The sequence below is a fragment of the Pantherophis guttatus genome, chromosome 1 (assembly GCF_059756535.1).
Source record: "Pantherophis guttatus breed Tessera chromosome 1, ASM5975653v1, whole genome shotgun sequence".
In the NCBI taxonomy this organism is placed as follows: Eukaryota; Metazoa; Chordata; class Lepidosauria; order Squamata; family Colubridae; genus Pantherophis; species Pantherophis guttatus.
Window position 1 is genome coordinate 140,678,639 of NC_142063.1, and position 26,574 is coordinate 140,705,212.

A 26,574-nucleotide genomic window follows, 5' to 3' on the forward strand; every position below is an offset into this window, starting at 1 on the left:
CGGCCAGGGCCGGGTCTGGCGGCAACACCAGGACCAACTAAGAATCCGATGGAGGGTTATGCAAGGGCAGCATGGGGCGGAAAACCTGCTAGAGGAAACAGGGACGGCTGACCAAGGGGAGGCACCAGAAACAGACCGAGAAGTTCCTACACAACATGAGCCGAGGAACGCACCGGCAGCCAGTCAAGATGACACTACAGAAAGTGGGCTGTTAGACTTACCTGTAGTCGTTGAGGAATATCCTAGTCAAGCAGGGGTCCAGGAAGCAGCCGATGAAATCCAGGCAGTCCAAGGAGGTAATAGAGATCAGGCTGCACTGGATCAATTAGTTACGTCCAGTCCGCGGTGTTCTGTCAAATCCGGCGCCATCCGATGTATCTCCGGGATTACGCATGCACGGTCCAGGTGAGAAGGGGTGTAATGTATTGAGCTTGCTCTGTGGGGAGGCCCCATGTTGATATACACTATAACATTCTGTTAGATGATTGGTTGGCCGTCTGGCAGGCCGGGTATTTAAGGACTGTCAGGCTGAGTTCGCGCATTCTGTTCTTGAGGCAGTTCCGGATTGTTGGCTGTCTGTTGTTATTAAAAGTGTTACCTCAGATGACAAACGTTCAGTCCTTCAGTTAATTAGCTGGTGTTTACCAGTCTCCTTATTCTCATAAGAAGGGCTGAGTTTCTAATTATGTTAAGACCAATCCAATAGCTTGTTCTATAATAGTTTAACCGGTGTGAGTCCAATCAGTATAATCAAAACTTGAGTGACAATTTACAGTCAACTACAGTTTATTCAATAGCCTTGTATGAATGCAGTGTGATTTGTTTGGATTGGACTTTAGGACATTGTATGAACCTGAGAGGTTTGTAGCTTGTTCTGGAAGGAAATAAGGGTTTTTAAAACTCTTCTGCTTTGATATTCCATTAATAAGAGCCACGGTTGCACAGTGGTTAGAATGCAGTACTGCAGGTTACTTCTGCTGACTGCTGGCTGCCTGCAATCTGGCAATTTGAATCTCACCAGGCTCAAGGTTGACTCGGCTTTCCATCCTTCTGAGGTCAGGTAAAATGAGGACCCAGATTGTTGGGGGCAATATTATGACTCTATAAACTGTTTAGAGAGAGCTGTAAAGCAGTGGTGAAATCTAAAATTTGTTACTACCGGTTCTGTGGGCGTGGCTTGGTGGGGGGGGGGTAATGTGACTGGGTGGGCATGGCCAATTTTTTTTTCTTTTAAAACCATTTTTTCTACAACGTCTTCAGCAAAGAGGTTGTAAAAAAATGCTTTCAAAAGGCTCTGACGATCCCAGCTGAGGTGCCTGATCGGCAGAGGCTTTTTTTCTTTTAAAAGCAACTCAGGCAACTCACCTTGGATCGTCAGAGGCATTTAAAAGAAAAAAAACCTCCGCCGATCAGGCAACTCAGCTGGGATCATCAGCTGATGATCCCTTTGACGATCCCAGCTGAGCCACATGAGGTTGTAGAAAAAATGCTTTTAAAAGTAAAAAAAAGCCTCTGATGATTGTGCGGTTCAGCTGGGCATGGGGGGGGCAGGGATTTTTGCTACCAGGTCTCCGAACCACCCGCCTCCATCGCTACCAGATCGGGCGATCCAGTCCGAACTGGGAGCATTTCACCCCTGCTGTAAAGCCATCTCATCACCATTGAGTGATGAGAAATAGAGCTACTATATCAGGGCTGCAAACATCTTGGTGTCCATTAGATGGCAATATCAAGTCCATTTGCTGCCATCTAGTGACAATGCAGGAAAAGCATTTTGACCTAATGTCCAAAGTTATGTTTCAGATACTTATTCCAAGATAGCTGGCTGACAAAAGGTTAAAAATCTGTTCCTGTTATAGGGATCCTTTTCCAGAAAGCAAAATCTCCTGAAGCAAATATTCCCCCAAGATTTCCTGTTACAAATACTCCAGGAATGTATCATTAAAACAGATGTCTTGATTATCTTCCTTTGTTATCCTGTTTTACAGTTCCTGACCAGAGGAAACATCATGAAGATAATATTTAAATGTGTGCACATATACACACAGACTGGGAACCAAGAATGTTACTCTTTTTCAGAAGTTCCCATTAATTCTTTGGAATGTTTCATTTGGGAGGCTTTCATGAGAAATATTCAGTGATAACAGTGAACAAAACAGGCAAGGCATAACCATGCTTTTCCTTTGATTTTTTTTTTCTTGCTCTTTTTCTCCCTTAATATATTTGCCCCAGCCTTTGGTTGTAAGTATCATCGTTAATTATAGGAATTGGCACAAGTCAGATTTCTAAAAGCCTATACTTGTAATGGTATAAATTGATGGATCTGCATCTTGAGTGAAATCTTCCATGTTTTGCATATCAGAGAAGGCAAAATGGTCAAAGGAATAAGCATCTAGCTAAATTCACACAATGTGCTACATATTAATAATAGCTTGCTTCGTTTGGTTCTGCCAAGGTGAGGTGTGTAAATCAAGCCACTACCTAGCATCTCTTATTGTTATATCTCTATTGGACCACTATATTTTGTTCAACAGACCGATGCTTGAACACGAAGTATAAACCCTGAGTCAAAGTATTGTTTCCTTTTCCGCAAGCAAAGAGTGGCTTCATGAGAGGACCTCAATGACCCTCCTTTTAAATCCCAACTATCTTGAATTTATTAAGGTGATTAAATCCCTAGTATCCCATGGGTGGGTGTTTGATATCCATCTATACAGCAAGATTGGAGTCTTGAAGTTCATTGTGACATCTTGGCAATTTCACACAAAAGAGTGAGCTAACTAGAGCAATCCTGCTTGATGGCTCTAGCTTGGTTCATCCTGCAATCTGGCCCTTCCTAATAATATCGTGTTTCCCCCAAAATAAGAGCCAACTAGAAAATAAGCCCTAGAATGATTTTTCAGGATGCTCATAATATAAGCCCTACCCTAAAAAAATAAGCCCTGGTTAAGTTCGTCAGTCAGACGGACACATTTAGAACTGTATTTTTCCCCAAAATAAGACCTAACTGGAAAATAAGTCCAAATGCATCTTTTGGAGCAAAAAATTCATATAAGATCCAGTCTTATTTTCAGAGAAACATGGTAGAAAGTTTAATGTCATCATTAGATACAGACACTGCCACAATTCCAAATTGCAAGTTTTGGCTTGGAGGAGAGATGCTAACACTACAGTTCACACAAAGCCATGATTTGTTTAAGTATGATTTACTGAGCAAAGCAGGGGTGCCTGGGTTTCCACCAAACAAACTACATTATTGTTTAACATGATGTGTGAATCCAACCTAAAGCCTTCAAAAGTAGAGGGTTGTAGGCAGCACACTTGCTAAACCATTCTGATAGACTTCTTTGTTCATACTTGGCCAGCCTGGGTGTATGGGTTCCATTTGAAAGATACATGTTGTTGGTTAGATTCAGTGGTAGGCTTTAAAGTAAATAAGGATAAATTATTGCACTTGTTCGACCTGGAGAAGAAATTACCTATTGTTTATAGTGAGAAAATAAGCATCGATGGCAGTGAATACTGGAATAATGAGAACAGAAATGAAGATGATTTTGGGGTTGTTTTGGGGGGAGGTTGGTTTTTGAATGAGCTGGCTGCAGATATGGCACCTTTACCCATGAAATTAGTCAATAGCATTAATTATATTTGAGGAAACATTTGCTATATGTGGAGTCTGCTGTTCTAAGATTGGTCAGAATGGGAACAAAAGCCAAAAGTATCTCCCTGTCTGTGTGCTGAGACCAGGGGTGAAATCTAAAATTTGTTACTGCTGGTTCTGTGGGCATGGCTTGGTGGTGGTGGGGTGTAATGTGACTGTGTGGGCATGGCCAACTTTTTTTTTTTTTTACTTTTAAAAGCATTTTTTCTACAACCTTAAGAGGTTGCAGAAAAAAATGCTTTTAGAAGCCTCTGACGATCAGGCAACTCAGCTGGGATCACCAGAGGCTTTTAAAGGCTTTTTTTTTTTCTACAACCTCTTCAGCTGAGCCACGCAATCATCAGAGGCTTTTTTTTTTAACTTTTAAAAACATTTTTTTGACCAAAGAGGTTGTAGAAAAAATGCTTTTAAAAGTAAAAAAAAACAGCCTCTGATGATCGCGTGGCTCGGCTGGGCAGGGGGGCGCAGGGATTTTTGCTACCGGTTCTCCGAACCACCCGCCGCCATCACTACCGGATCGGGCAATCCAGTCTGAACCGGGAGCATTTCACCCCTGGTTGAGACTGGATTTTTTTTAATGATTTCATATCTGAATTCAACTTTGCATGAATTTTCTATAATCATAGAGGTAATACGCGCGTGCACTGAGTGTCAGCAAATACTTAAATATAGATACTTATATATATTTAAATACCCTGTTTTCCTGAAAATAAGACATCCCCTGATAATAAGCCTAATCGGGCTTTTGAGCCCATGCGCTAAAATAAGCCTCCCCAAAAAAATAAGCCCTCCCCCAAAATATTTAAACGCAGAGCTGGAAATCAGTAAGACAGCAAGAGGAGCCCTATCTTGCTCCACATGCCCCAAAATAATAAGACCTCCCCGAAAATAAGGCCAAGCGCTTATTTCGGGGTTTAAAAAAATATAAGGCAGGGTCTTATTTTTGGGGAAACACAGTATAAATAGTTGAATAGGAGAATAGAATGGATGTACTTTAAGCATAACTTTAAATTGTTCCTCTGCCTGAGAAGATCCCATACATTTTGGGGCAACAGGCATAACCTCAGATTTCTCAAGCATACCAGTCTCTCTTTCTTACACACCCACAGATGAGTTGTTCAGTTTTGCTGTTCTCTGGCGTCAAAAGTCTGACTCACAGACTCCTTTAAGTGCAGCTGGGTCAATGGTCTAACTCGCTAGCAGTATTTAGCCACCATCTCAGACATTTTAATGTATCTATTGGATTTTCTTTTTATTAGCCTTAGCTAAAATATACAGCAACATCACAAGTTCAAATGAAATACCATATTTTCAAACTTTGCACCCAAACGGGTAAAAAAAAAAGGGGGGGGGAGTCAATAAAATTGTATATTTGTTGAACAAAACACAAATGTCTCTGGAGATTCTCAGTCATTCAGGTCATTGTCCCAAAGGTACTTTTTTCAAAAGGCAAGTAGGATTTCTTTGGTTTTCCTTGAAGATGTTTTGTTTCTTAATTTCTCAATTGAAGAAGCTTCTTGGATGAGAAGTGAAATGTCTTCAAGGAAAAACAAAGAAACTCTACTTGCCTTTTGAAATAAGCATCTTTGGGACGACAAAACATAAACCTTCCTACAACGAGAGAGTTGAGAACCATTGCAAAGTTAGGCACTGGCATTAGCAGTGTGAGCAGCTTGCGAGGTCTCTCGGTGCATGATTTAGAATGCAGCCAGAAAATCCCAGCATGTCACAATAATCAGATTTTAAAGTGCAGAGCAAGATTATCACGTTATTAAAAAAAAAATAGTGCAATCTTTATGATTATATTTTTGACCTTCTCTTCTTTCAAAGAACTTTGATTGGTAATTGTAATTCTGATACTCAAATTTAAACTGCCTTTTAAATCTTGCCACACTCATGCTGGAAACCAATAAATGTGGTCCAGCATCATCAATACGCTATTGAAGGGGGCATTTTCCCCCCAGCTTTTTAAAATACGGATAATATATGGACTACCAGAAGCTCTTGACTGATCTCTGTCCAGGGAATCCCAAACTTTTCAGCTCTCAACTGATGGGAGGGAAATCATTTTAATCTTGCTTGCCCCCATGTTGTTAATATTGTAAGAACCGGTTCGTATCACTTGTAAGGCCATTGGTATTTATTGCTTGTTCAAGAAGCCATAATTTAAAAATGCTGGTTTGATGTTACATTTGATTACAGCAATAGAATTGTTCAGTTTAGCGTAGTGCACTCTGTGAATCTAATAGCTCCAGTTCGTCGACACTAATATGGCTCAGCATTAGTGTTAAACAAGGGCACTAAAGTTTATTTAACTAAGATTAAGATAAAATATGGGTTGGTACATTGTGTACCAATGTACCAACCCATTAGACTTGTATGTTCTAGTTCTATCCTTCTCTGACGCTGCCTACTTATGGATCCATTAAAGCAGGGGTATCAAACTGGCAGCCCGCGGGCCAGATGCGTCATGCGCAGGCCACACTCATCCCAGCTCCGCGAAGGGAAAAAACATCACGAAACGTCACGTGATGGCAACGTGTCGCTGCAAGCTTGACACCTGTGCATTATAGGGTCCATGAATAGCAATGTAACACCTCCATCTCCAAAGATTAGCCTAGTCTTATTTTCGAAGATTGATAATCTGTCTGGAATAAATATACAGTTTGAACCTGGTGTCATATCTACTGTTTTGAAATGATTTGCTCTTCTGATAATCAACTAGCATCTCTTATTTCTCTCCTGCTTTTTCTGTTCCACATCTCTGCACATATTTCACTAATACCTCTTAACATTTTCACCCCTGAAAATATCCATAGTCTAGTTGCATTCCAATTTGGGCCCCAATTATTTTCTGTATCCCATCCGTTGCCCTTCAAATGAGCAAATCGTTGAGCTTCTCTTTACACATATTATTTTTCCTCATTTTAATTATTCAGGGAACGTGAAATACTTTTGAAATTTACGAGGAAAGTCTGCTTGGCAAAGACAGTATATACCAAGGTTGGATTATGGCCAATGTCCTATAGGAAAATACATGGATTATGCAAAGTTCATTCTATCATATTATTGCTGTTATTAACATAATCATCCCTCAGGCAAGAAATGTACTTTGTTTGAAAAAGAGTTAAGAATACCCTTGATTCCCAGGGAACCTCGTGTCAGATATCCATCTAGGGCGGAAGAATACTTAACGGTCTAGAATTACTATTTCTTCACTGTTTCAATAATCTTTAAAAGAGGCACATCTGTAGGAAGCCTAATAAAAAGTAGGTTATGCAGGATTTGCTGATGGCAACTATAAAGTCGTATCATCTCAAACCAGACTATTGCATAAGATCTTTTAGCATTCACATAGCATGTATCCTGTGTGCATAGGGGATACTAATACTGTATGCTAATCAGAATGGAGTCATTTTTAATTAAGGCATATGTTCCCATTGACGGTAATCTTAAGGTCCCTGCAAGGATCTCTCTTTCTCTCCAAGGGCATGGAAAGGGGAAGATTTTCCCAGAGGCCCTAAGAATTAAGCATACCCTACCAATCAGTGGGGAAATCCAATTTTTTTTACTACTGGTTCTGTGGGCGTGGCTTGTGGGTGTGGCTTGTGGGCGTGGCATGGCTTGGTGGGCATGGCAGGGGAAGAATACTGCAAAATCTCCATTCCCACCCCACTCCAGGGGAAGGATACTGCAAAATCCCCATTCCCTCCCCACTCGTGGGGGAAGGATATTGCAAAATCTCCATTCCCACCCCACTCTGGGACCAGCCAGAGGTGATATTTACCGGTTCTCCAAACTACTCAAAATTTCCACTACCGGTTCTCCAAACTTCTCAAAAATTCCGCTACCAGTTCTCCAGAACTTGTCAGAACCTGCTGGATTTCACCACTGCTACCAATAAAGATTTTACATTTATGTTAGATTAGCACAACTTGTTGAAGATGCTTGGGAAAAGGGATCATTTTTCCAAACCAAAACACTGCTAATTCTTTCTTATTTTTACAGTGAATGTAAAAATCCCTTTAATTAGTACTAAGATAACTCAGTACCAAACTTGTACAGGTGGTCCTTGACTTACAATAGTTCACTTAGTGACCATTCAAAGTTACAACAGCACTGAAAAAAAGTGATTTATGACCATTTTGCACAGTTAGGAACTGTTGCAGCGTCCCCATGATCATGTGATCAAAATTCAGATGCTTGGCAACCGGTTTATATCTATGACCACTGCAGTGTCCCAGATTCACATGATCACCATTTGTGACCTTCTGACAAGCAGAGTCAATGGGGAAGCCAGATTCACTTAACAACCATGATACTAACTTGTCAACTGAAGTGATTCACTTAACAACTGAGGCAAGAAAGGTTGTAAAATGGGGCAAAACTCACTTAACAAGTGTCTCACTTAACAACCGAAATGTTGAGCTCAGTTGTGGTTGTAAGTCTACCTGTATCTGCTGAGCATGTGCAATTTCAGGATTTTTTTTCTCTTCCATTTTAGAGCAGCTAAATTAGCAGCAGCTGATTGTAACAGATTCACAGCAAGCATGATGACGAGTTTATCTTCTGTCCTGGAAGTTTATTTATTTCTTATTTATTAAACAAATGCATATAGCTGCCCAACTCACACATAGGTGACACCAGGTGGTTTACAAAGTTTTTAAAAATTCACTATATCTTGTACTTTTTCTTTCTTCCCTCATACCTCATATTTTCTTTCCCCCTTTCTTTCTTCTTCCTTTAATTTCCTATTTTTATTTTTCTTTGTATTTTTTACACTGATTAAATAATAAAAGCCAAGGGAAAATATTTAAAAATCCATTACATAATATAAATCCATTTTAAAAAATTCCCACCCCACCCACCCATGGCAGCACCAACACAATCAAATCAGCCATTTGATCTGTTCTGTCTCCTTTTGTAGTCCCCAGGGCCACTGACAAAAACCATATTTTTAGGACCTTTTGAAAAAGCAACAGCGTGGGGGCCAACCATACCTTGGGAAAAATGAGGTTCCATAAAGAAGGGGCCATCACCGAATTGCTGGATTTCAGCTTCAATGGCCAAAAAAACCAAAAAAAAAAAAAAAAACCTAGATGAAACTACTCTATTCTGCTCTTGTGACTATCTTATGTCACTCTGAATGCAGTTTAAAGTAGCTCTCTATGTTCACCCTAGGAATGGAATGGAATGGAATGGAATGGAATGGAATGGAATGGAATGGAATAGAATAGAATAGAATAGAATAGAATAGAATAGAATAGAATAGAATAGAATAGAATAGAATAGAATAGAATAACAGAGTTGGAAGGGACCTTGGAGGTCTTCTAGTCCAACCCACTGCTTAGGCAGGAAACCCTACACCACTTCAGAGAAATGGTTATCCAATCTCTTCTTTAAAACTTCCAGTGTTAGAGCATTCACAACTTCTGGAGGCAAGTTGTTCCAGTGATTAATTGTTCTAACTAGACGGAATCCATTCACTGGCTATTTTGACTGGGCTAGTAGGAGTTATAGGTTTCCACTCCTGTCATCACATGGTACAAAGCTAGGGTGTATTATATTCCTTCATCAGTGAAGGAAAGCATCAATACTTCCCCTCACTTCCTTAGCAAGAGCAGAATTAGCTTTTTCTGTAGTCTGTGTCAGTGATTTCGACATCTAATTTCATAACTATATGGCTTCCTATTGTGATGAGAGTTTCTGTTATGTCTGGAAGCATTCATTTGTGATCAATGTCTCCAAGACTAAGTCCCATCCCTTCAATGGTCTCCTTGAAAGATTGATTAAATCTGGATCCAATGCACTGTGCATACGTTTAATTACATCCTTTTACAAACGATTGTCTTTCCACTCTTGTGAAAGTTGTTAAGGCTTGAGTTAGACTGTACCAGACTATAAGGGGTCATGGGAGTGGGGGGAGAAGGGGGCCAAAGGTTGAGGTGCAACCAGGAAAGTATCAAAGCATAGAAACAGAACCATGAAAAGAACAATGCCAGGCTGGAATTAGGAAAGGTCAAAGCTAGAGTAAGGTCTCTAACTGTCTCACAGAAATTAAATGAACATAAATTGTAAAAGCAAGATATCAGGAAGAATCTATAGTTTGTAAGGAAGAGAACTGTGACATCACACACACACACACACACACACACACACACACACAAAACAATGAAAAAAATCAGGAGGAGTCTGGTTCCTCCAGATTTTTGGTGGAACCAGACTGGCAGACTCCTTCTGATGTTTTACTACCACAGTCTAACACAGCTCTCTTCCTACAAATTATAAAAGCGTCTTTCAGAGAAGATACTGTCCTATGGAGTGACATAACTTCCCACAACCATCACTGATTACATAATGTTGCCAATGGCAGTGTGCAGTTGAGACTTTATGCTATGCTGTTTGTCCTTGAATGAGGAAATGTCATTTCAGTACACCAAATACCACTTTAGAAATGGTAAACGTGGTACTGCCTCGTGCCTTAAGACGCTGTTTGTGCTCCCAATAGAAGGGACTCTTGCTGAACTTCCCAGCTTCTGGACTTCCATAATAACTTGCTGGCCCAGTTAGGAAAAAATATCCCCATGTTGAATTATAGGTAAATTGGCATTACAAAATGTAGAGATTGAAACACAAGAGAAATTCACTTCCATGCTTTCCTATCTATGGATTTGTTGATACTTTTTCAGAATTATCACTACTCAAAACTACTTCTAGGTTGTTTTGCAAAACAATGGACAAATATTCAAATATATGTTCAGAAGCAGATGGAGTGTAAGAGATGGGGAACAATAGCATTTTTTCCTCTGGAAGTGGGGGAAGACAGGCTAATGAGAAGCAGAGGGGTCATCAGTTACTAGGTAACTTGAAAAGAAAGCAAACAACATTGATTAATAGTTCTCTGTGCTATTCAGCCATTGGCCAAAAAGGGAAGGCACCAATTGACTCACAGTTCTTTACAAGTTATAGAACAAGAATATGATTGTATCATAGCTCCTTCCTTCCTTCCTTCCTTCCTTCCTCCCTACCTTCCAAATCTATATATATAGCTGCTCATCTCATATGCATGACTCTGGGTGCCTAATAGTTAGAAACAGAATAAAAACAAAGTAAAAACAGCCAATTAAAAAAAACACTAGTAATAACATAAAATAGCATAGCATCGGAGAACATTCACTTTATAGCTGTATTATTAAATACATCCACTGAATAATCAAGACAATCCAGATTATTTAAAATTGAGAATGATTGGAAAAGCTGGTTGCCTGAAGCACCCCAGATATTTTGTTTTAACAAACTGGCAGTCAGAGTAATTCTTCAGATGGGGTACAATCCATCCCGAAGTGCTTAGATTGAAATATGAGGAATCTATACAGAAGCATAGCATTGCTTGGGTCTGAATGTTGCTATGGTTCTCAGCAATCTAGAATTAGCTAGCAGGGCCAATGTTAATGTATTTTGGACATTGTAATTCGTGATACAGTATATGTATAAACAAGTGGGCTAACATGATGCCTATTTCCTATTATTTAACTTGATATTTTTATAACAAGAATCTAAAGGGAAAAGTAATTCATTGGGACATAGTACTACGGTACAAATCATCCTGATTGGTGTAATATGTGTATTTGTGTATAAAAGTACATGAGATATAATCATGGATAATTAGAGCAAAAAACACCCACCAGGAAGTTGAGTTTTAATCTAGTAATTTGCAACAACACCCACTGAGCATAATGGATGGATTGTGGTAGATCAAAATGGTGGAAGGAGCATTGCAACGCAAGTCCTCTCCTTTTTGTAAGTATATGCCCATCTTGGCTATCTTGCCAATTTTGATCCTCAACACCCAGATCGATGTCACTGCAGCTCTCTTTCTTTTCCAGGGGCAACATTTCCTCATTTTTAAGACCTGATGATAGGTCTAAGACAGGAGTGTCAAACTTGGATTTCATTGAGAGCCGGATCAGGATTGTGTTTGACCTTGTGGGGGGGGGGCGCAGAGGCATGGCCAGGGTGTGTGGCCAACTCGACGTCCATTTTCGACCGCAACAGCTTCCTGCAGTCCTCTGCCAGTGAAAATGGAGCTCGGGAAGGGGGGAGCTCTATTTTCGCTGGCAGAGGCACTGGCAGGCCAGTCCTTTGCTGTTTCCAGGGCAGCCCCACAGGCCTTGAGTTTGACACCCCTGGCCTAAGACAATCATAGATAATAGGGGCCAACATGATATCCAGCAAGTGAAAATTCAAAGCAAATGAGAAAATCATATCCAATGTATAGAAAACTGGTATACCTTTCGAGGATAATTTCACTTTGGCCTAAAAGGATGCTTGCTGCTGAGCCCATTTCTGGAACCTTCTGTATTTTGCATTCTAGGCAACATTTTGACCTTGTCCCTTCCATGATGGGAAATGACTTTCATCACCTTACTGCAGATCTTACTTCTACGGTAGAAATAAAGAAAATCCACCACCGTCAGCAGGCTCTGCTCCACTTCAATACTGACCTTGCTGAGTGCACAATAAGGGGGCAAGACAGATGGACCTTTATCTCCTGACCTTTCAAGAAAGAGGTTCTACTGACTGAGAGAAATTTTTTTAAAAACCAGCTTCAAATCTTCCAACAGGCCTTCCCAACTTTTGGGAGGAGATACTTTAGCAAATCAGAGAGGCCACGTTGATTCTTTCACATTTGAACAGGAGGCAAGAGCTACACAAAAAGGATTTGTAGTGGGAACAAGAGCCTTGAACATAACAAAGGGTTTGTTTTCAAGAGCTTCAAGAAATAACTTTATTTTGGGCATGTGTATTTTTCATAATTTGATCAGAGGTGAAATCTAAAATTTGTTACTACCGGTTCTGTGCGCGTGGCTTGATGGGGGGGGTAATGTGACTGGGTGGGCGTGGCCAACTTTTTTTTTTTTTTTTTTACTTTTAAAAGCATTTTTTCTACAATCTTAAGAGGTTGCAGGAAAAAAATGATTTCAGGAGCCTCTGACAATCAAGCAACTCAGCTGGGATCGCCAGAGGCTTTTAAAGGCATTTTTTTTTCTACAACTTCTTCGGCCGAAGAGGTTGTAGAAAAAATGCTTTTAAAAGTTAAAAAAACAGTCTCTGATGATCGTGCGGCTCAGCCGGGAGGGGGGGAATGCAGGGATTTTTGCTACTGGTTCTCCGAACCACTCGCCGCCATCACAACCGGATCAGGTGATCTGGTTCGAACCGGGAGCATTTCACCCCTGGGTTTGATACAGTGGTGGGTTGCTCCCAGTTCTGTCCGGTTCTTTAGAACTGGTAGTAAAAGTGATGGGAGGCTCTGCCTGGATGTCATAATTGACTATCTGCACATGCGCAGAAGCTCGCACGAGAGACAGAGAGAACCGGTAGTAAAGGTAAGTAGAACCTACCCCTGGTTTGATAGTCTAAAACAGCAGAGAGCTAATATGCTATTTAGATGTCCCAACAAATTATTCTTTCTGCTTTTTTTTTTCCATTTACCACAACCATCTTTTATTGTCTAGTACCTGAACTTCACAAAATGTCCTTGTGTTACTATTGAGATGTAAATTGGGACTGCTTTTTAAAAGATTTGCAATTGTGCACACAGATACTGTGTTCAGTTCTAAAATCCACTCCTGAGACCACTTCTGGGCCTCAGTATATTTCTAAATAGGAGATGGCTGCCTCTTTGAAGGACATATATTCTTTTATCATGTTTGTCTTTCACGCCCACTTCCAACCTTCAAGAAATAACAAAGGCTGTAACAATACAGTCTGAACTGTTCTAACCAATGGTAGGCCATCCTTTGCTTTCCCAATTTAATAAATAAACCATAACTGATGGCTCATACAATAGCCAAAGCCAAACCACATCACGACTTTGTGGTGTGTGAGAATGTAGAGGATCTGTGGTTCTTTCAGTGTCTTCACCCTGCTTTAATTTACAAGGACCCATCACATGTCATTCCTTGATGTTTGGAAGGGGCTGGGAGGAGACAGATGCATTTGGGGAAGAAGGCACGGGACAGGCGTCTGCTGGGGCATCATCTGAGGATCAACAGTCAAGATGGCAGCCATGGCTGCACAACTGAAAGTCTGTCCTTTTTCTTCATGGATCCATGTACAAATAGGGAAAGGTTTTCTCTGCATAGCAGTGACTACCTTCTTGACTTTTTTTGACCCAAAAGGAGCCTGGCTTCTGCTACTGGTTATTAAAGAAACACAACAGTGGCAACAGTGGTGAAATTCAATTTTTTTTACTACCAGTTCTGCGGGTGTGGCTTGGTGGGAGTGTCAGGGAAAGGATACTGCAAAATCCCCATTCCCTCCCCACTCCTGGGGGAAAAATATTACAAAATCTCCATTCCCACCATACTCTGGGACCAGCCAGAGATGGTATTTGCTGGTTCTCTGAACTACTCAAAATTTCCATTACTGTTTCTCCAGAACCTGCTGGATTTCACCCCTTAGTGGCAAGCAGGGAAAGATTGTGATGGTTGCTGAAAATGAGAGAAAGGATGCTTTGGCAGAAAACATTTTTGTAAGAATAGGAATATTACCCTACCTCTATTTTTCAGTTGCAAAATGATGGTGGTTTTAAAAGAAAAGGTCTGGCCCAGATTAAATACACATTGGCTGTATTTGCATAATATAGGAATTTTGTTTGTTTGGTACCTTCAAGTCAGGTTTTTGAGTTCTGGTGACTGCCTGAAAAAGTCCCTGCAGTTTACTTGGCAAGATTTCAGAAATGGTTTGCCATTGCCTCCTTTCTAGGACTGGGAGAGAGTAACTGGACCAAGATAACCCAACTGGATTTGTGCCTAAGATTGGGTTCCACCAAACTGGCTCTCTTCCGCCAACTTTACTCTGTTTTTAAAATACCTATAATTCTGGTCCCTATCATGCTTACTTGAACCATGGTTGACTTAATCCAATGCCTGCACAATATGCTGAATCATAAACCAACCCCATGTCCTGGGTTCACATAATATAATATGTTAAAGTGTGGCTGGCTTCCATTTGTCATGCAAACGCAGGTGTTAAATAGTTAGCACAATTTTGAGAATGAAATTGATCTTGACATCCAATATGGTGTTGAAGTATAAAAGCCATGTTTGCATTCAAATCTGGGCTCCTAAAATCCAAATGACCTGTGGATCATTTGTGTCAAAATGGAAACAAGTCCATTTTGCACTTCTCCATCACACCTATGATTGAAGCTGAAGACAGAGCTTATTCACTGATGATTTGATAGTGGTTTACTGAACCAAGGCTTATTGACTCAATCATTATTAATGGCTTAGTACAACATACTAAACTCAAGCCAAAATATCATACAATGGGTTACTATAATCATATTAACTCAGTCTTAAGCTCCATGAAGTCCAGATGTTTACACTTTCATTCATATGAATCACTGGGTTCAATGACATCAGATTTTGCTGCTAGAAAACCTAGGCAACCTGTCTTTACTATTATTAATTTTCATTTATTTTTGTTGCCATCAGGCCTGTAAAAATTGATTCCTTCCACCTTAACAGCTAATTTAACTTTGTTGTTCCATGAACAAATAGCCTCTTTCCATTCTCATTGGTTTCCCTATGTTGGATTGTAGAGTTTTTATATCATGTAATCAGTTGTGCTCATTGTTGTCACTAAAGAATAATAATAGAATTATGACATGTATTTGAATAACATGTTCAGTCTAATTACTTTCCTTCCCCTGACACTTGCTGATGTATCAAATGATCCAGATTAATCCTCTCTGTATAGATAATGTTTCCTGTCAACCCAAACTGCAGAACTGATATTTTAATTCAGAGACTCCATTTCAGCATTTTTTGCTCACAAGCAAAAAAATTATTTTCAGCTCCCATTTTCCAGCCTTTATGTAAGATATGATGAATCCTATAAGGAATAAAACACTGAGTAAAATCCTTGCATACTGAGGATGTATATACACACTTCAATCTTTAAATGATTTAAAATCCAATAATCTCCTAACAGGATTAGCTGGACAAGGTACTGAAACATTTACAATTACTCAATGATATGATTCCTGGCTGATCTTTTTCTTCATAAAAGAATGTCATCTTGGATAAGAATGCTCATTTCTAACTAAATTCTTATTTCTGTACTGCAGGAACTGACTTCTGGTGATCTGGATAATAGACAAGAAGATGTGTATTCTCATTTCTGCTTAGTAATTATTACTTGGGGATCCTGAATGGTGATCGGAAGCCCTGAATGTAAGTCAATGAATGGTCTACAGCAGGGGTGTCAAACTCAATTTCATTGAGGGCCGCATCAGGCTTGGGTTTGACCTGGGGGGGGGGCTGAGGTGGGCGTGGCCAGGGTGGGTTGGGCCAGCTCGATGTCACTCATGTTGGGGGTGCCCTGGGGTGACCTGAGCACTCTGCCAGTAAAAACAGGCTCCCAAACTCCGTTTTCGGCTGCGATGGCCTCCTGCAACCTTCTGCTAGTGAAAACAGAGCTCAGGAGGGCCAGGTCTGAGCACCCCGCAGATCTGGGCCACAGGCCTCGAGTTTGACACCCCTGGTCTACAAGGATAACCAATATAGGAAGTTCAGAGTATTCCAGGCTTGACTTAGACTAAAATAGAGATCAGCAGGTTTATAGAGTTAGATAGGAATTAAGAACCAATGTAGTTTGTTGGCTATGGTTGAGTATATATTATGAATAAAGCTGTTATGATTTAGCCTAAAGGATAAATCCAGCATTTCACCTGGTTCACATATTGCACTAAACCATGATTTGCTTATGTATAGTTTGTTTAAAAAAACACAATTTGCTGTGTCTCCACAATACATTTAAAACCACTGTGAGAAGATTCATGCATTCCGTCTGTGTTTTTTTCTGGCAGGCTTTACTAAGTCTTGTTTGCTAAGTATCCATTTTTAATCTATCAAATGTGATGAAATATGATCACGGCGCAAGGTTAAGAATGGCTGAAAACCAATTCAAAGTTGAAACATTAAAGATTCAGGGTTCAGACTTTCTGTTTTCCAACTTCTGCTGAAAAATATGCTTAATTCGCTGATGCTTCCTGGTTTACTTTTGGCAACTTTTGCACTGTTGGTTAATAATCTTGAAAAGCAAGGAAGAGTTATGAACAGAAACAGGAGGTTTCAAAAAACGTCAAGATGGCAGGCATAATTTTGCAATCATAATTTTGCCTGGAGGCCGTACGGATCTGGATGGGGAGGAACAGGCTCAGGCTCAACCCATCCAAGACTGAGTGGCTGTGGTTTCCGACGTCCCGATATAGCCAGTTGACGCCATCACTGACTATTGGGGGCGAATCATTGGCCCCCACGGAGAGGGCTCGCAACTTGGGCGTTCTCCTGGATTCACGGCTGTCTTTAGAAGAGCACTTGACGGCTGTGACCAGGAGGATTTTTTATCAGGTCCGCCTGATTCGCCAGTTGCGTCCCTTTCTGGATCGGGACTCTTTACGCACGGTCACTCATGCCCTCGTCACCTCCCGCCTGGACTATTGTAATGCTCTCTACATGGGGCTCCCCTTGAGGAGCACCCGGAGGCTCCAACTGGCGCAGAGTGCGGCCGCGCGGGTGGTAATGGGAGCGACATGGCGCTCCCATGTAACACCTCTCCTGCGTGAGCTGCACTGGCTCCCGGTGGTCTTCCGGGTGCGCTTCAAGGTTTTGGTTACCACCTTTAAAGCGCTCCATGGCTTAGGGCCTGGTTATTTACGGGACCGCCTACTATCACCAATAGCCTCCCACCGGCCAGTACGCTCTCATAGAGAGGGACTCCTCCGGGTGCCGTCAGCCAAACAGTGTTGACTGGTGGCCCCTAGGGGGAGAGCCTTCTCTGTGGGGGCACCTACCATCTGGAATGAGCTCCCCCCGGAGATACGGAGGATCCCGGATCTGCGCTCCTTCCGCCGTGCTGTGAAGACCTTTTTATTCCATCAAGCGGGCTTGGCCTGATCTCTTCCCTTTTTAAATATGTAAATTTTAATCTGTTTTTAAATAATTGGGGTATTTTAATTTGTCTGGGCCAAAAAGTTTAATTTGATTTTATCGGGTTTTTAAATTTTGTGTATTTATGTATTTTATTGTTGGCTGTTCACCGCCCTGAGTCCTTCGGGAGTAGGGCGGTATACAAATCAAATAAATAAAAAAAATAAAAAAAATAAAAAAATAAATAAAATCAAAGCGCTACCTCTTTTTTCACACAGAGAGAAGGTCTGGTTATAGTAATATTTCCAAGCAATGCTCCATCCTACAAGGATGCTTGGGCAGGTTCCTTTTAATACTCCTGTAAAGGTAAAGGTTTTCCCTGTCACATCGTATCTGCTTATGGGGCAGTGATCATTCTCCGTTTCCTAACCCAAGGAGACAGCATTGTCCAAAGACAATTCCATAGTCATGTGGCCAACATGATTACATGCTGAGGTGCATGGAAAGCTGTTACCTTTCCACCAAAGTGGTACCTATTTATCTACTCACATTTGCATGCTTTCAAACTCTTAGTTGGGCAGGAGCTAGGACAAGTGACAGGAGCTCACCCAATTGAACAGTGCTCAGGTCTTGAACCCAGGCTGTCGGTGTCTGCATTTCCTGTGTTGGATGAGGAGAGCACATCTTTCTCCTTCTATCCTGGCCACTTTTTACAGAAGCATGATTGAGAGTGTTTTAACAAATTGCATCACTGTTTGGTTTGGTGGCAGCAGTGCCTCAGATAGAAAGTCCATTCAGAGAGTGGTAAGGACAGCCGAGAAGTTTATAGGAAGCTCACTTCCTGTCATTCAAGATACTGCTTATAAGCACTATGTGCTTAGAGCTCAAAGCATTGTTAGAGACCCCACACACCCACTTTACCTTCTGTTTCTGTTTCTGTTGCTCCCCTCTGGAAGAAGGTTTCTAAGTATTTCTAGCAGAACTACCTGATTCTCTAACAGCTTTGTTCCCTATGCCATCCATCTGGTAAACTTGCAAGATTCGTTTTTCTCGCCATGTACATGTATACATCTGAACTAGATCGTGTTATTTCTCTGTGTCATATAATATCTGTGGGTATATGCATAATTTTTATTTATTTATTTAATCATTTTTAAGTAACGTATATTGGAGGTGGTGACACTTTGAGAGCTGTATGCAATGAAATTTCATTTTAATGTATGCCGATTAGTGTACAAAGTGACAATAAATTATTCTATTCTGTTCTGTTCCCTAATCTAATTTAAATAATTTAATCATCATTATGATCATCATCTAAATTCATGGGCACTCCTCTAATGCCCCCAAATTTAGATCAAATCCTACAAGAGCCAAAATGTCCAACCAATATAAGCAAAATAATAATTAAAAAAATATTCAAATCTACGTCCTGGAAAATGTGCTCCCTTGGTAAAATGCTGAAGTCTTTTCTGCAAGTGTGCTTGACATTTCTGGAACAATAATTTGGAGCCACAATGATAACATCAAATCAATAGCAATTAGAGTCAACAGATTCTCAAACAGGATCCAAAACATAATGCATAAAAATGGCTTCAAATCAATCTTTAAAAAGAAAGGGATATCTTGTTTTTCAGACAGTCCTCTGTTAATCTTACCCACACACCCCCACCGCCATCATGCAACCTTCCAAAATTGCTGTTATGAGTGATTTTCTTGATTCCAATTAGCCCTGACCTTTTTTGTTACTGATTGCAATTTTTTTTAATTACCTATCACTTTGGGGATGCATTGATTTCTGTAGGAAAGGCAAAATGAATTAATTCCACTACAATGCTAGGAAGAGGAGAGAATGATTATGTATTTCAGCACATATATTCTAATTGTCCCTTCCCTAGCCACTCCTAGGCCAAATAATATAGTACAATTGAAGGGTGACATACTCCATAAGCTCCAGTTTCTGTTATGACATCTGTAGATGCTTCTCAGAGCTTACAGGTTGCGGATTTTCTTCAACTCTCTCTGTCATTATTTTTCACATGTCGCCTCATATGGGGCCTATGAACTGGAACAGATAAAATGCTGCTTCTCTTATTGATAAGCAACCCAGAGTTGTGTCCTCCTTTTAAACATCTCAGAATTTCAGGGATTGTCGGTGGAGGGAAAAAGCCAATGCATATGCAGCTTTCCCAGTTAGCTCTCCGTCCACCAGCGAGCTAATGAAGTGTAAGTTCCGCTTTGTTGGAAGGTTGTCTTCTCTGATTCAAAGCCACAGTCTTATGGACTCACTGCCTAAGTGAGCAGGCAAATATCTGCAAACTCATCTGGTGAGCACTATGTGAAAAGTGGGCACCTCTCGTTTTTTTAGCTGCAAGTATTTTCAGTTCATAAGTGGCACTTTCCCCTCAACTGACAAGACTGTTCATCAAAGCCGATGGCAGCAAAACCCATCAAAGTTTGGAGTTCTCTGGCTGCTTAGAGAACAGAAATCATTCCGTACTGTGGAAGAGGATTTGCTTGAGTTTAACTGGTTGATTAATGACAAATTAATAGTACTGATATGGCTGAATAGTCTAAAGGCGCTAAAGTAATCCCACAAATCGATCAATGATCAATAATAGCCATTGTTTTCCAAAGAAAAGAGACTTTGCCCAGCCAAATATTTTAGCATTAGCTACTGAATGGATATTTTTTGGAGAGAAAAAAATGGGGGAAGCCCAACTGAATTCCAATGACTGATGCTTTTCTTGACTGTCAGGAAGTTACTAATACAGTCTGCAAACAAAACTATCACATGGGATAGCTTTTCTGCATATATGCATGTAATTTTTTTAAAAAAAATGAGTGCAAGAGAGATTTAGGTTCAGTAAGAGAAGATTATTTCAGTTCAAAAGTTCTATTTTATCTGCATATCTGTTCATATGTTCATAATGTGTGGTCCAAATTTTACCCAGTCATTTTGATACTATAGATGCAGATTGGGTATTTCTTCGCCTACCATCTCACCCCCTCCCTTTCTCCCTAGACAATAATGTAGAAACAGAACATGAAAACATAGAACAAAAATTTAAGGTAAGTGATACTTTATAAAGGCCATATGTACCTCCTAGTTTTCAGGGCAGGCTGCAATTTGATGCTGTTTTTGATAAGTTTATGCAGCGCATCATAAGCCATTATGCCCATTACCCCTAGCCAGCACAAAACAAGTTGTCTCTGCTATTGGTGGGGATTGTAGATCACAGACTTGGGGACAGCTAGCATAATAAGTGCTGGCCTAGAATCCATGAGACAGTGAGTTCTAGTCCCACCTTAGCCATGAAAGCCAGCTGGGTGGCTTTGGGCCATTCACTCTTTCTCTCTTGGCCCAAAATTACTTCATAGGATTGTTGTTGTGGAAAGAATAGGAGGAAGAAAGAGTAGTTGGCATATTTGCTGCCCCAAGTTACTTATAAAAATGTAATAAAGGCAGGATTTTTAAAAAATCTAATAAAATACTTGGATGTGTTTGGTCTAAATTGGTGGCTGTGATTTCACATGTTTGTGTATATAATAGCAATAGCACTTAGACTTATAAACCCTTTCACGGTGCTTTACAGCCCTCTCTAAGCAGTTTACAGAGTCAGCATACTGCCCCCAACAATCTGGGTCTTCATTTTATCCACCTCGGAAGGATGGAAGGCTGAGTCAACCTTCAGCTGGTAAGAATCGAACTGCCAAACTGCTAGCAGCCGGCAGTCAGCAGAAGTAGCCTGCAAGACTGCATTCTAACCACTGCGCCACCACGGCTCATAATTAATCCCGCCTCCTACTTTCCCACACATGAGAAGGTGGCAGCATTGAAGCTTTGGAAGCTAATATGGCTTCCAAAGCTGATAATTATACTATTACACATCCATCTCAATGAACCAAATGCCAATTGGATTTGAAATTGAATTTGAAATTTTTATCTCAATAGAAGAAAATATCTGGAGCTCGAGGTAGAACTGTGATGATCTTGATGCTCTCTGATCTTAGTTGTTTGCTTGCAGAGGTTTCAACTAAATAACAAGAAGTTTTATAACTAAGTTCATTACCAAGGATTGGACAACTTGTTATCTAAAATGTAGAATAGCTGCTACATATCCCCCCTCCCACCCCTGCTTAATGGGGAGTAGGAGAGTTACCCCTCAACCCCCACCTTTCCATCTAGATTAGGAGCTCTCATCTACTGTTGAAACAGATCGATCAGGTTAATATTTTGTTAAAGGTTTTCTAATAGCTTCAAGTACCTTATCTGGAGGTTGAGTCATGGCAACTGGATTTATTTTTTCTTTTCGGTTTGAAGCATTTCTCTGCTTATCCAAATAACTTCAAGGATGTGTAGTCCTTGACTTACAACTGTTTGTTTAGTGACCACTCAAAGTTACAATGGCATTGAAAAAAATTACTTATGATCATTTAGCACTTACTTACAACCGTTGCAGCATCCCCATGGTCACCCGATCAAAATTCCAGATGCTTGGCAACTGGTTCATATTTATGATGCTTGCTGTGTCCCGGGGTCATGTGATCACCTTTTGCAGCTTCCTGACAAGCAAAGGCAAAGATTCACTTCACAACTGTGTTGCTAATTTAACAACTGCAGTGATTCACTTAACAACTGTGGCAAGAAACATCGTGAAATGGGGCAAAACACAACACACGTCTCACTTAACGACAGAAACTTCGGGCTCAGTTGTGGTCGTAAGTCAAGGACTACCTGTACCTCCTTTCTTAGCACTCAACTTCACTTCTCCTTTGATAAGTGCATGTTTTCAATATAATTGGGACCTATTCTGGCTTCTGCCAACTGAGTGGTATGGAATTAGGTCCAGCATTTGCAGCTAAGTTTTGTTTTGTGCCTTTCGTGCATCCTATGGTTACTCTCCTTTGAATAATACAGCAGAAGCGGGCTGCTTTAATCCTGAAGCCTGATGGCTGGAAAGCCTGTTTGCCTTATGGCTAGACTCAAGCTTGGAGAAAAGTAAAGAAAGAATCCATTGTCTTAAATGACACATCCAGCAGAGAGGACTGCTGCATAAATAATGCCCCAGGCAGAGCCTCCGGAAGGGAAAACAGTCTTTGCTCTATAATCTGAATTTTATGGAGTTTAGTTTAACACCATTTGCAAAACCTTTATGGCCCGGCCCACCACTCCCTTTAAGGATGGGGGCCTAAGAGGATTTATCTTTACTTAAAAAGCATCCGATTTTTCTCAAGGGGGGGGAGGGTGATTTTTAATGGTATCTTCCTACACCAGCATTCAAAGTGAACAAAGAGGGCAGTAGGAAGGACACTGGGCTTTGCCCATTGTTTATGTCAGTAATATGACTACTGTGACTGCTGTGGCTATTATGAACAGACATGCTAAAAACAGTTTAATTTCCACATTCTTCACAGTGAGTAATGCTTCTCACCATGCCCAAGTGCTAGACAGCACTAAAGAAAATAGGTAACAATGCTTCTTTTTAAACGTCCTAATTATCGCTTTAAATTTTGGTTCCCATTGTTGGATTTGCATCTTGAGAATTGGGTAGCCCTCCAGCATCCCCTAAATACCCACCCTCTTAGAAGTCCCCCATTGTTGCCAACTGGCTCACTTCTTTGGTAGTTCCAGCTGAATACAGTCCAGCTGTCATTGGCAAAGCTTTAAAGCAAAGCTGGTCTTAGCAGATGGCAGCCTCTAGCTGATCTTGGAAGCTAAGCAGGGTTTCTCCTGAATTAGTACTTGGATGAGGGTCCATCTAGGAATTCCAAGGCTGTAGGCTATTCAGACAGGAAAAATAGCCCAGAAGAAGCTGCCAGGAAAAAAACTGTGTGTGCAGTAAATGAAAGTCAACCAGAAAAAGGCAGATACGAATTAGGATTAGCTTCCAAGAGAATCCATTTCCTAATTTTAGTGGGCCTGGCTTTAGTGAGCTACACCTCCTTCTGTGGTAATCAGATTTGAGGTAGCTGTCTAAAAGAAACCTTCCCTAGATATTGTCTATGTTTATACATCTTGCTGAGCCATAATAGGCTTTGTTTGGTTTAATGTGTCGTATAAATGTGGCCCATGATGAGATTAAATCAAATTGTATGTTTTAGGATGCTAAAACAAAATCTTTATAATAAAAACTGTGTTTTAGCATAACATGTGTATCCAAACATTCTGTACAGCATTAACCATGTAGATCTGTTTCTCCTTCAAAAGCACCTAGCAATAATATCGACCTAAACTGAAAAAAATATTCTCATAAACCAAACTCATATGATCCTGGCTTATTTTCTTCAGTTGTTGAGTTAAATTAAGACAGAATTTTCCACTACGGATATCATCTACTATAATCATGATCTTTGATGGGGACTGACATGCGTCAAATAGAAAGAAAGGGTGTGGTAGGAACCCTGAGAATTGACATTTATTTACAAAAGCTATCATGTACGTGACCCCCACGACCTCAGTCGCATTTTCTTTTATCAGATGGGATGAACCAGTCTAAAAAAAATTATCAAATCCCAGTTGATTGACGTTTTACATGCAGAAAGTTGACACTTCTGAGTTAGAAGTTGATTCAATACAAAGCAATCATCTGGTGGCTTTCTTCTGGATAAGCATCTCACTCTACACAGGATTTCCAGCCATGTTAATCAACAACATTTTGACCTATGAAAAGCAATTTCTATGTCCCACAAGATCCTCCTAGGCTTTTTAACCAAGAAATAGACAACCTTTAAGAAATAAGGTCATTTTTCCCCCATTGGGGAGTTTCGGGGAAGACTGGCATTTTTTAGGATTCTTTTTACTTATTATTAAGAATGTAAGGACTTCTCAAAAGTTGATATATGCATTTTGCTGGGGGAGGGGGTTGTTGACAGTTAGCAGGAAATGATGCTTTCCAACAGGGGTATAGAGAAGGGTCGAGCTACCTATGGTTGTGAAAGTTGAACTTAAAAAAGCAAGACAGAAAGAAAATCAACTTGTTTGAGCTGTGGTTTTTGGAGAAGGCTCCTGCGTATCCCTTGCAAAGGCAACTAACAAACAAGGACCGGAACGCATAACATGAGACATGTCACTGGAAGGCAAAAATCACAAAACTGTATCTCGCTTATTTTGGCCCTGCCATGTGGGGGAATTCACTGGAGAAAGCAATTATGCTTGAAAGAGTTCATGTAGAAGGAAACCAGTCCACCAAAGAACATGGTGTCTGGATACCATCAAAGCTAACACCAGCCAGCGCACAGAACAACTCAGACAAGTAGTACAAGATCAGAAGATGTGGAGAGACTTGGCTCACAGAATCGCCAAGAGTCGAACACAGCTAAATGGATAACATAATCAATAAGGAATTTAACATGTCACCTGCAGACCTTGAATTGCCCAGAGCAGGTTGAGACTACAGCAGGGGTGAAATCCAGCAGGTTCTGACAGGTTCTGGAAAACCGGTAGTGGGAATTTTGAGTAGTTTGCAGAACCGGCAAATACCACCTCTGGCTGGCCCAAGAGTGGGGTGGGAATGGAGATCTTGCAATATCCTTCCCCCAGGAGTGGGGAGGGAATGGGGATTTTGCAGTATCCTTCCCCCAGGAGTGGAGAGGGAATGGGGATTTTGCAGTATCCTTCCCCCAGGAGTGGGGAGGGAATGGGGATTTTGCAGTATACTTCCCCTGCCACGCCCACCAAGCCACGCCCACCAAGCCACACCACGCCCACCAAGTCACGCCCTCAGAACCGGTAGTAAAAAATTTGAATTTCACCACAGGACTACAGGCTATTCAGATCAACCAGTGGGTTACAAAAAGTAGGGTCAGGTAGGCAGGCACAGAATCCCAAACCAGTTTCATTAACTGTAGGTTACATCCTGCAACAGTGCCTTTAACCTCATTGAACTTCCGTATCTTCCTATCCCAGGCCATTAGGAAGGGCTCAATAAAAATGTCAAATCCAGTCCAAATATCTGACTGACTATGCAATCATAACCATAATAATAAATATCATAGCTGATAAACTGTGATCCATTATTGGCACAGCTATTAGAAGCAGTGGCTTCATTTTGCCTAATAGGTAGGCCATCTAGCACATAAATCTTAACCTAATAATACTGCCGAGATAGGAATCTTTCAGAAGAAGCTTAATTCTTGCCAATATTTTTAAAGGGTCTTTAAAGAGGTAGGTTTATCAAATAGAACAAAGTCTGCCACAAGCATGTCCCAAAAATGGATACACAACAAATTACAGTGAGAGCTGTATATGTGAAAATTTAATGCTGCAAGAACAGAAAAATGCTAACTGGTAAATAAGTATCAAGTAAAAAAAAAAAAACCCATGATACCTACTTGGTGGTACAGCTTGCCATGATTTCAGCTTGTGGTTTCAGTGAGTTTAAAGTTCTGCCGAAGAGCTTTTCCACAGACTTCCTTCTAGACTCCAATTGTAAGCTGCCTACAGTTGAAGTGGGTTTAAGGACTCCCTTTCTGGCTATCAACCCCTTTGCCACTTTGGCCACAGTGACGACCAAGTGTTCTGCCTGGATCAGGATTAACCCACCACCTTATTGGTAAAATCCCCTGCTCCTATAGTGCCCACTCAGGCCAGGCAGGCAAGTACCAATTGCTCTCTCTTTCTGCAGACAGGCCTTTGAGGACATGCTAGGCATTTATGGGAGGGAGGGAGGGAGGGAGGGAGGGAGGGAGGGAGGGAGGAAGGAAGGAAGGAAGGAAGGAAGGAAGGAAGGAAGGAAGGAAGGAAGGAAGGAATTTCACTTTTCTGTTTAAGAAAAAACATCAGCACGTGTTTCACCAGTCTGGCAATCTAGCTTTCTCCATTACAGTTTTTGGCTTCTTTTCTGTTGAAGATAAATTCCCAGGGCTTTAAACATTCTGCAAGCTGGCAGGCAAATGGAGCAGAAATAAGAGGCAGAAGTGGCCACAGAAAAACTAAAAAGAAAATATGAAATTTCTTTACTGGACCACCGG

General features: G+C 40.8%; 1 long non-coding RNA gene across 1 annotated transcript; it reads right to left on the minus strand.

Annotated features, from left to right (window-relative positions):
* Positions 1 to 227: 227 nt before the first annotated feature.
* On the minus strand, positions 228 to 26,232 carry LOC132710785 (uncharacterized). Its single transcript, XR_009621505.2, has 3 exons — positions 25,936 to 26,232; positions 22,050 to 22,167; positions 228 to 576 (listed from the first exon to the last, which is right to left on the minus strand). It is a non-coding gene; the product is annotated as an uncharacterized LOC132710785 (long non-coding RNA).
* Positions 26,233 to 26,574: the final 342 nt, after the last annotated feature.